The sequence below is a fragment of the Kogia breviceps genome, chromosome 1 (genome assembly GCF_026419965.1).
Source record: "Kogia breviceps isolate mKogBre1 chromosome 1, mKogBre1 haplotype 1, whole genome shotgun sequence".
Taxonomy (NCBI): Eukaryota; Metazoa; Chordata; class Mammalia; order Artiodactyla; family Physeteridae; genus Kogia; species Kogia breviceps.
This window is the reverse complement of record NC_081310.1, coordinates 66,004,519-66,015,691: the sequence shown is the minus strand read 5'-3', so window position 1 is coordinate 66,015,691 and position 11,173 is coordinate 66,004,519. Positions and strand designations below refer to the sequence as shown.

At 49.2% G+C, this 11,173-nt stretch overlaps 1 protein-coding gene across 9 annotated transcripts in view; it reads left to right on the top strand.

Annotated features, from left to right (window-relative positions):
* The first annotated feature begins 327 nt into the window (after window positions 1-327).
* NFASC (neurofascin) overlaps window positions 328-11,173 on the top strand; it is a 185,382-nt gene continuing 174,536 nt past the window's right edge. For 5 of the 9 annotated variants that reach the window (XM_067033353.1, XM_059081656.2, XM_059081503.2 and 2 more), the window contains exon 1: window positions 411-522. The gene's annotated coding sequence lies outside the window, so the exon portion shown is untranslated. Of the gene's footprint in view, window positions 523-11,173 lie in introns of all 9 variants that reach the window. The other 4 variants (XM_067033381.1, XM_067033391.1, XM_067033363.1 and 1 more) reach the window with 3 other exon arrangements.

Below are 11,173 nucleotides of genomic sequence, written 5' to 3'. Positions count from 1 at the left end.
GAACACAAGCTGTTCGACAAGTTTCTGCCCCCAAGAAGTCACAGTCTGATGGCGGAGGGGCATATACGGGACAAACACGTGATACCCCTGGGTCTCCAGCGTATTTCCTCCTGTAGGTTTGGCTCGCAGTAGGCGCTCAGCGAACGTAAACGGGCGCTAATTAGTATGATTTTCAACGCCAGTCCGCAAAGAGGCCCGTGGGTCGGTGCGAAAAGGAGGCCCTTTTTCTCCCCAGTCCAGGCCCTGCAATCGCTGCCCAGCGCGCCTGCCGGGTCGGCGCAGGAGCATCCTGCCCTGCTCCTCCACCGTCCTGGTCCCCGCTCGTTGCGCGAAGGGAGGGGCTCGGGGCCGCGCACGCAGGGTGTCGGGGGCGCGCTGGCCGCCCGGGGACGCGCACGGGCTGGTCTCTGCCCTAATGCGGCGTCTGGCGGCGAGAGGCGCTGCAGGGGACACTGGGGAAGTGGCGGCGCCGGCAGCGGACAGCACCGACTGCACCCAGGGCCGGAGCCCGAGCTCTTGCAGGTAGGCGAGCGCGAACAGAAGAGAGATGGGGGTGGGGGTAGAACGGGGGTCATGGAAACCCATGTAGCGACACCCCCTTGTTCCCGCCCTCCTCTGTCCGTCTCCATCCCCTGACCTGTCCCCATCCCCCTCCATCCACACCCCCGACCCTTCTCTCCACACTGTTACCTGCCCTGAATCCATCGTATGTCAATATCTGAACCCCACCCCATCCAGCTCCCAACCCCGTCTGCCCCAACACCTTTTCTATCTCACTGGCTGCTTCCCCTCCCCCTTCCTGCACCTCACTCTCTTCCCCTTTTCCTTCTGTCCCTGCCTCATCCCCGAGCTCTGCCCTTACCTGTTTACCTCCACACCCCACTTTGTGTGACCCCTCTCCCTTCTATTTTTCCTGCCCCGCACACCAAGCTCTCTCCTTGCCCTCCCTGCTCTGGTCCCCAGCTCATACCCCCATCACTCTGTGTGCCTGTCTCTAAATCAGCTCCCTCACAGCTTCTGTCCTTCTCCGGTCCCCTCTGCATACCCTGTCCCAGCCCCTTCCTAACTGCCTCTTGGTTTCCTCCTCCACCATCTCAAGAACCCCATCTTCTCCCCCTTGGCTGTTAGCTGGCCTGCCACCCATCACCTTCCCCACCTGCCCTTCCTGGTGCTTTTGTAGCCACATGGCTTTTACCGATCCCCCCTCCCTGCCACTGGGCCCTCCTTCCCTGCTTGGGGAGGCCTAGGGCTCTGAAGGCCCTATGTACTCGCTGTTGCAGAATCCACTAATAACCCCCTTCTGTATGTTTGATCCTATTCATGGCTTGGGGGCAAAGTATGCTGGGTGTTTGTAGGCCTCTCTTATGTTCCTCTTCAGCTACTCTCTTCCCCTAGTTGTTTAGGTTTGTTTCCTAGATGCATGGGGTGGCCGGGGTGGTGGTGGGGGGAGATGTTAAGCATAGGGAAACTAGGACCCTTGAGGCAGGGGTCCAAGGAAATGGCTGAGCACCCTCTTCCTGGTCTTGATCTGAGCCCTGGCGATGCAAAGGCCCGGATGAGGAGCCCCACTGAAGGGTTGGAGAATTTTGGATTTTAGAAAGGATTCTTCCTCAGTTTCCAAGTCAGCACTTTGGCATCAGGAGCTGTCATGAGTATGGCCCATGGGCTGGGCTGAGTGGGCAGAGTGCTGAATCACCTAGTCTCTGGTCCCCATGGCAGCCCCTTTCTTGCCCTGAGCCAGGTTCTGTTCCTCATTCCTTCCTTGGCATTTGGCAGTGGTGTGTGTGTCTGTGTGTGCTGGGCAGAGATGCCTCCTTCCTCAGTCCAAAGGAGTGGATGACAATGTACCTTTTCTGCCTGTCTGTCTCCAGGCATGAGGGCCTGGTGTGTATTATCTACCCTTGGAACTGTGATGAGCCCTGCTGGGCCCCAGTCAAATCTCCGGCAAGGGCAGATCACGGGGCTTTGAGACCTGATTGGGTAGGAGTTGAATTGTTTGTATGGAGCTGGAGACCAGCAGGTTCACAACCCACCGAACTTGAAACGTACGTAGGAGAAGCCCAGGGTAAACCGTGTGTGGAGACCCTGGGGATTGGTCATGCCAACTGTGGGAGCAGAGCGCAGGGAGAAGAAGGAAGGCAGAGACCTGTCTCCCCTGGTTTGGGGATGATTGGATCTGGTGGATTTGCATTGCAGGAAGAATTAAAGAAGATGGGGGTGGGGTCTGCTATGCATCTAATAATTCTACCTTTTGTCCTGACAGAGAGGGCACTTCTGAGGCAGTAATTTCTTCCTCTTGTGTTTGGATTCAGCTGAAGGTGTGTGTGTGCGCATGCGTGTGTGTGTGTGTGTGTGTGTGTGTGTGTGTGTGTGTGTGCGCGCGCGCGCGCATGCGTGTGTATGTGCGCGCATGCGTGTGTGTGTGCGCATGCGTGTGTGTGTGCGCGTGCGTGTGTGTGTGCGCATGCGTGTGTGTGCGCGCGTGCGTGTGCATGCATGTTTAGAAAGAAAAAGAGAGAGAATGAGAATGAATAGCACAGATGAGGAAAGAGACTCACTCACACTTAGCCCAGAAATTGTGTTTCCTGTGAAACAAGAAATGTGAAACAGGGCAGCCCGATTCCTGCCCTGGGGACATCAGCTAAAATCCCAAGTCTTAAATTGGAGGTTAAGAGCAAATTGCTGACCGATCCTGTCCCTTCTCTGCAAGGCTCCCTCACTTTAGAAACATGAGTGGACTCCTTCAGCTCATAAACAGCAACTCTGAATGGGATTCAGGCAGTGCCCAGCAAGGGGTGGAGGGGCGGGTGTGCAGCTGGGGGACTGGCTGTCCTCTGCTTTGTCAACCTTCTGTGCCCCTCCCATCATGAGTGGGGGTGGGGCAGGAAGCTTCCCCTGGCATCAGCGTCCCGGAGCTGCCAGCTTTTCCTGGCCCAGGGAGGAGGCATCACCTGGAGCCATCTCTGAGAGCTGATTGGATTAAGGTCCTGACGTTGAAATGCTGGATTGGTAACTTGGGGGATTCTGATAACAATGTACACATCTCCCAGTTTTGTGCAATGCATCTCATCCCTCATCCGTTGTTTGACATCACAGAGGCTACAGCAGGGATACATTGAGGCACACAGAAAGGGAAGCCAGCTCCCTGCAGAGCTGGAGCAAGACCTGACTAGCTCCCTATGGGCTGTTGCAGGCTGGGCTTATGGGGCCGGGCTGGATCTTTCAGGGGTACATTGAAGAGGTAGTTGGTATCTAGGGGTTCGGTTCTGGCTTTGGATATCCAAGGGGCGAGGCATAGAAGGTGGTCCTATCTTCGCAGTGACTGAGAGACAGGATTCCAAGGCTCCCATCACTCTGTTGTTGCAATGCGTTCCCTTCTCCTGGGGCCACTGTCCTCCAAGACCATCCAAGACCTGGGGTGTGAGGATCATCACTAGTCTTTAGAAAAAGAATTTCTTAGGAAACTAGAAAGAGAGAGGCAGAGAAGTTCAGTCTTCAGTCTGTTTGGCCTGGGAGAAGAAGGGAGAAGGAAGTAAGAGGAATTTAAGGCTGCTTACATACTTATTCATTCAACAAATACTAATTAAACCCTACAGCGTGCTGCTCTGCTAGGTGCTGGGATCATAGAGATGAAAAGAGTCTCTCAGGGCTGCCAGTGTAATGAAAGGGACAAGTAATCAGACAAATAACATAGATAAGCTTGAGTGAGGACATGGGGACAAGGATGATGAACAGCAGCATCTTTCACTCCCGTGGCCCCGGACGCCCCCCAACACAGCTAGGAAGAGGGCTGGTTGATGTTGTCAGAATGGGGGTTCAGGGCTGACCTGGAAGTTGAATGTGAGGGAGAAGGTAAGATGCAAGATGTTACCAGATCCCCAGCTTGAGGGGGAAGAGGGGATGTTCTGTGTGCAGCTGAACCCTGCTGACTACTGCTTCAGCCTGAAGGGGGAACTCGGGGACAAGATCGAGGCTACTCAACGCTGCCATTCCTGTTTCCTAAGCACTTGTATTTTAGGGGCAAAGGGTGGTCAGAATATGCTTAGAATGTCAGTGAGTCAGAGGAAAGAGGCCCAGGGGCTGATGGAGAAATAGCAAGTTCAGGTATGTGCTCAGAAACAAGGTGAGTAAAAATATTGTGAGCTCTGACATGGGTGGAAGGGTCTTGGAGTTCTGGGAGGTCAGAGTCAAAGAGGTCCAGATAGGGGAGAGGAGGTTGATAGTGACAGGGGAATCCTTAAAAGTTACACTCGAGCACAGGTCACCATGAACATCCATAGATGAACTGGGAGAGAGCCTAAGGATAGAGACAGCCAGCTTCACCTGTCTGAGAAATCCCACCCGCCCACCCCTCTACCTACACATCTGATTTAGCTCATTTCATTAGTGTGTCCTGAGCCTTTGAAAATGTCCTAGGAACTAAGCTAGATGTTGGGTGTGTAAGTCAAATGAGAGACACAGAAATGAAAACAAATTAAAATTCAGTACAAGAAATGCTCTACAGTAGGCAAACGGATTCCTGGCATTGTAAGAGCATGGCTGAGGGGTCCCAGTGGGCTGTAGGACCTGGGATGATTGTACCACACTGTTTGGATAGACCCCTGCTTTGGCTAGAGCAGCCTGATGTCAAACTTTTGAGCATTTACTCCAAATGCTCAGCTAGGGCCCAGGCCTAGTTGCAAGGGCAGATGTTAGATGCATATGGCCTAGTCCTTGGGGCTGCAGGGAAGGGCTCTGGGAGCTAATGGCTGTGCTGGGTGCTTGAGGAGGCACTTCCACAGCTTTGCTGACCTGGGATATCGGTCAGACTGTGCCAGCCAGCTAGAGATTTCTTGAACTATCCTCCTTTCCTTAGGTTTTGAGACAAGCTAGGAAAAATAAAAGTGGCATAATACAATAGTCATCATTATAGAGTGCTTACTATGTGCCAGGCACCTGACTATATGCTTGATATGCATCATCTCATTTAACCTTCATAAGGGTTAACTCTACAAAAAAAATATTGTTAGGATCCTGGTTTTACACATAATGAAACAGACCCAGAGAGGTTGTGATTTAAGATTATAGAACAGTCAGTTGCAGAGCTAGAATTTAAACTATATTAGTTTGACACTAAAGCCCATGCTCCTCTCCTGTGAGCTCTGTGACCCTGGTAGGACTGGAATGTTTTATCCACTCGTATGAGGCTCTCTAGGAAAATCTGTTAGAAGGGCTCAGATAGCATGCATTTTTCAGTACCTACTGTGTCCTTCTGAAGGATACAGAAATGTGGTTCCTGCTTTCAAATAAGGGAAATAAGATGGAAACATGTGAAAACCCTTGGGAATAATACAAGACATTGTATAATTAAGTCTTTAGACCCTGGACAGTAAAACTGCAAAGGAAGGAGTATGGTTTTTGAGTTAGGGAGGTGACATGGCATCGCAGAAAGTGCTCAGCTTTTGACATCAGACAGACCTGCCTTCAAACCTTGGTTCTTTCACTTACTGCCTGAGGAGCTACAGTTTCCCAGTCTGTAAAATGGGAGTATTAATATGAACCTTGCAGAGCCATTATAAGGATTAAATGTGATAAGGCAGTGAAGGGCTGCTCTTCAGAGAGGGGAGGGAATGGGGCTGAGCCTTGAAAAATCGGTAGAACTTTAATAAGGAAGGGAAGATGAGAGTTTTCTAGATGAGGGAACCTACAGGGGTATGAGAAATATTTGATGGGTTCAGGTTCTCTGAGAAAGAAGTGCCTTGCCTCACCTGCCTGCTTTCCCCAGGTTCCTGCAGTACAGCCTTATAGAAAAGGACACCTTCATGAAAACCGTGAGGGGTTTGTTTTACTTCCAGCCCCATCATTAACAGAGCTTAAATGTGTTTCTCTTTCTGTAAAACTAGAAGATTCCTAAAAGTCTCTAGTCCCGGAAGCCTGTGTCTCTGGAGTTCATGTCATTGATTAATTTCTTGTCTTGCCTTTCCTCTCCCTAAAGCCATGAAAAAGTGGGAATGCCTGGGGCCTGGTGGGGTCATGCCCTCAGGCCGTCATCACCCCTTCCTGACTCCTGTAGCTCCCCTCCTCCAGGAAGCAGCTGCCTGAGCATCTGCCTTCTCCTTCGGCTCCCCTTCTTCACTCTTCCCTTCCCAGACTGGGCCGGCCCCTCCTGAAAGGCCTCCCCGGCAGCCCCTCTCGCCGTCATTATGATGCTAATCGTGTTGTTAATTTTTCTGAGATGCAGAAAGAAAGCCCCAATCTGTTCTAATGAATTTAATTAGAGAGGGGCTTGGAGGGCTTCAGAACCTCTTACCAGGATCACAATAAACAGAGTTAACGAGATAAACAGCTTGGGATCAGCGGCTCAAGGGTAGGAAGGGAAGATTTCTGACTCAGTCCTAGAATGAGGAAGCCCCTGGCACTGAAGTTGGAGGAAGGCTGTGTGAGCAGTTGTCCTCCAGGCGGTTTCCCTTTGGGGCTGCCCCACCCAGCCCCATGGACATAGTTGCATATCTAGTTTTGTCCTTAGGTGACATGACCCTCTGGAGAGGTCTTAGCATTCTCCTCATCATCACCAAACATTTATTGAACGTGGGTAAGGGGTACTGCACCATCTTCTGGAGCAAAATTGAGGCTCATGAGACCTCGTGTCCACCCTAAAGGAGATAAGAGATATATATTCAAAAAATAAGAAACATTTGCTAATTCTAGACAGTAAATGCTAGAAGGATGACAGGAGATTATATTGGGCTTAGATGATCTGTAAAAGCCTCTTGCATAGGTCTTGAGACATCAAGACTTGAAGACTTAATGGTCAGAGCTGCTGGAGGAGGAGCAGATTCAAAGGCATGAGTGCACAGGGAATGTTTGAGTCGTGATGAATAAATGGCATGGCTTGGGTGGTGGGTGCGTGTAATTCTCTGGTGAGGGAACAGTATATTGAGACATAGTCACTGAGGATTCTGAGTAATGGAGCCTTTACTTTTCTAGCCTGGTCATACTGGGGTCTCACTGCTTTCCCTCTCTGAGCACTTAGGGTGGTTGGCTTGGGGAAGGGCTTAGGACAGGATGATTCTGGCCTTCATGCTGAACTCACTTTCCTGGATCCAGTTGAGGCCAACTGGGGTGGGTTGACCAGATGCTAAATTTTGTTCTCAGATCTTACAACTTTCTGGGCTGAGAGTGAATGGCTGGCAGAGCAATTCCAAGGACTTTTCCCAGTGATGAGAGTTCCTTCTTTACCGATGCTGGCCAATTTGCTTTGGCACGTTTTTGCAAGTATTCAGTGGAATCTTCCAGTTCCGGGGTCAGTGAGTTTCATAACTCATCCCTTTATGTTATTTTCCACCTTTATTTATTTATTTATTTTTGACCTTGCTCGGCAGCCTGCGGGATCCTAGTTCCCTGACCAGGGATTGAACCGGCGCCCTCAGCAGTGAAAACTCAGAGTCCCAACCACTGGACCACCAGGGAACTCCCTCATCTCTTTATATTATTGAGTTCTTTGAATGTGTGTGTGTACACGTATATGTGCGTTCGTGTGTGCGTGCTGCTTATGTTATTGAAATTATTCCAACTAGATTCTCATTCTAGTGTGATCTTTATTTGCAATACAAAAGTTAATAAACATTTCTGGGCCTTAATTTCTCCATGTGCAAGAGGGAAAGAGTCATCCCTGTATCCTATTGTATGTAGATCCATAAACTGAATGCTTTGAGAATAGGATTTTAAACATGAGGAGGTACTATAACTATCATTTTGACAAGAAGTAAAATATTGAGCTGAAATTTTAAGTCAGTTCTCTCTCCCCCTTGCAACCTCTTATGCATAAGCCCAAATTGGTAGAATATTCTGTCTGGGTTTATGCATAATTAGTAATGGAGTTAGTACACTGCTGTCAGGTGTTGGTTGACCTATCCATGCATGTTTGTATGAGAGACATTGTTACAATGCCATGGTTATAATACCCATTGTGTGGTATTTTTCCACTTGTTGGAGGTGACATGTTCTTTATGAAGGAAAATGCCTCTGAGGCCACAGGCAGTTTTCCTATGCTGACGTAGGCAAGGACAGAAACTGGATCTCTTTTTGATCATCATCACACACTGAGTGGAAATGAAGCCTTTGTGACTCATGCTGGGAGCTAAACCAGGGTTCTCTGGCTGATCCCAGCTCTGAGTTGTGCCTTGGTTTGTTTTTACACAATGCTCTTTAGTCTTTGAAGCCTTCATTATGAGCAGAACACACTTCTGGGTGGCAACTTGTTTTGAGAGAATCTTCAACTCATCGAATGTTAGAGACGGTTTAGTCTAAGATCATTATTTTACTGATCAAAATGGCTAGTTTCTGGCGAAGTCAGTTCTTCCACATACCAGGCCACTTTAAACACTATATATGAACCTAGTAATTGTACAAGAGGGTATGTAATCAAGTTCCTTAAAGCATGATCTAAACTAGAAATGCTTTGAGATGTCAGAGAAGAGAGGATATCAAAGTAGACTAAAGTGCTTTGGGAAGGTTTTGAAGTGAAACAGGGGCTGGTCTGGGTCCCTAGGGATGGGTAGGATTAGAATAGATAAAGCTAAGGGAATGGCATTTCTGGTGGGGTAAGGGAGCATAATCAAAGGTTTAGAGGAGGGAACTTATACTCAGGCATTGAACTGGCCAGGCTGGAGCAGTGGAAGGTACAGCTGCAGGGACCAGCTGGGGCCAGACTCCAGAGAATCTTGAATCTGACTAAGGAGTTGGACTTTGTCTTGGTGAGGAGCATTTAAGCCTCTTAGCTGAGCTTGCTCTTGCTCTAAAGACAAGATTGTGGTGTTAGAAGTGAATGGGAAATCCCTTCACGAGCAGTGATGTCTGGGGATAGTTGATTCTGAAGGGTGTTTGGAGAAAAGGGGAGTAGTGGAACTTCTAAACACTTGTCCGCTGGTCAGGAGCTTGTCGCTGTCCAGGGTGCTGAGCTGCCATCTGCAAGATTTTTCTCCCTGGTGATGCCAGGTTAAATGGTAAAGCCAGGGAATGCATGGAACCACCCAAAAGGGATCTGGAAAACTGTTCTGGCTAGGACTAGGTAGCATGTGGGCTTTCTGGCAGCAAATTGGTCTGCAGCATCTGACTTACAATCCTTGTGATGAAAGCAAAAGTTTGGGTTGGGGGAAACTAGTAACGGCCCTTTTAAGAAGGAGTGACCATGTGTGTGCACATATGCATGTCAAAATGACCCAATTTGTAGCCCTATAAATTTTGCCTTAGAGTCTTTGTATTTACATGAGACTCTCAGCACATTGCTTCTTTCATTGTGGAAGAAGCAATGTGCTGGAGAGAGCAACAAAAGTTCCCAGAAGACCCTACTCGTTGCTTCAAATGAAACATCTAAATGTTCAACATTAGTGCTGTCCAATAGAGCTTTCTGTGATGATGGAAATGTTCTGTATCTGCACTGTCCAACATGGTAGCCACTAGCCAATGAGGACTTGAAATGTGGCTAACGTGATTGAGAATTGAATTTTTAATTTAATTTAAATAGCCATGTGTGACTACTGTATTAAACTGCACAGCTCTAATGTCAGAATCCTTGCAATTTGCACTCACCCTTGCACGTTTGTCCCTCATACCTAAACCTCTTTGACTTAGAGTAAAAATGGACTGTTGAATGGGGGTGAGTTTGACACATTGCTGGAGAAAACCCCAAGCTGAATCTGAACTGAAAGTCCACGCCTGGCTGTGAGTTTTGCCCTTTTTTATTGTCACAGTGGGGACAGCCACGCATGACGCACTGCAGTTTTCCTTTCAAGGGCAGGGAGAAGGCTCCTTGGATTCTGGCTCTGGTGCCAGGGACCTGATCCAAGACGTTTTGGAACCTTGAATGGGCAAGCAATGCAGTGTGTATGGCCCTGGACACTTGGCTTTGTGGTGAGGTGGGGTACAGATTTTGTGCTGTTACATCAGATGTTTGTGGGTATCCAGCAGAGAGAAGTTCCTGGTCTTGATCTGACTGTAGGCATCTTTTCATCTTGTTTACCTGGTATGGTGGATGTGGCCCAGGATGGGGATGTGGGTCAGTGATAGAGATACCAGAGGGGGAAAATGCTTTAAAATGCCAATGAATAAACAAGTAATAATAACCTGTCCAAAGACTGGAGCAGGATATTTCCATTGTATAGGCATGTGCCAGTGCACATATCCTAAACACGTTTGATTTCTTTGGGTCTCGGGTCTTAGGCTTTCTATGTATAAGTCTGGTTTCCTAAACCAGAGTGTGTGCTTTTTGAAGCCGTGCCTTACAGTTTTCTTCCATAGACTCTCAGTGTTCTGATAATCTTAATAAATGCCTGCTTGTTGAGTAGCTCTTTGTTAGCCTGGAGCTATCAGTTTGACTCCTAGAAAATGTGTGAGCATGAATACAAATAATATTTATGAAGCCCCTGCTGGGCATAAGTCTCTGTACTTGGTACTGTGGGCAGTGACAAAGGAGGGGCCAAGGATGGCTGATCTCAGTCTAATGGGAGAGCAAAGGCAGGCATGTGTGAAAAATTATACACACACACAACTGATAGACAGAAACAAAGACTGAAGTGGTAGGAGGGGTACAGAGCTGGGGGAGGGGTGCAGGATGCTGGAAGGGTCATTTTATGTGTGTGTCTCTGTCTGGCCTTCTCTTGAGGATTCCCTCCTTCATGAGGCTTAGCTGGTACCAGCCACCCCCGTGCCTGCAGTGACAGTGCTGCCTTTATGGTGGATCAGGCAGCTCACTGTCTCGCTGGGGCTGTGCTGAGGCGCTGCTGTCCTGAGCTTGCCTCTTCTGTGGTGAAGACACTCGGAGAGGGGGGAGGGGGAGTGGGGGCAGAGACTGTGTGGAAGGGGAAGAAAACTCCTTTTTTTCTTGTCACTGAAATGGTAACAGGGTCCTGCTCTCAGATTCCCTCCTGGTCACAGAGGGGCTTGTTGGGACTCCAGCAGCGCTGGTACATGGAGCCCCATGATGCAGGCTCAGGTGAGGCTCTGGAGGCGACAAGAGAAGCAGAGCTTAGTGACGTGGCTCCCCGAAGTCACCTGAGCCCCCTGCTCTACTCAAGAGGGGTATGCCCTGCCTGGTGGGGAGCAGGTGGGCTGCATCTCCCAGCTGGGGCTGGGGAGGGACTTCTCTGGTTGACTCACAGGGAGGAGCCTGCCCTTTTCCATCCTCCACGAGCAC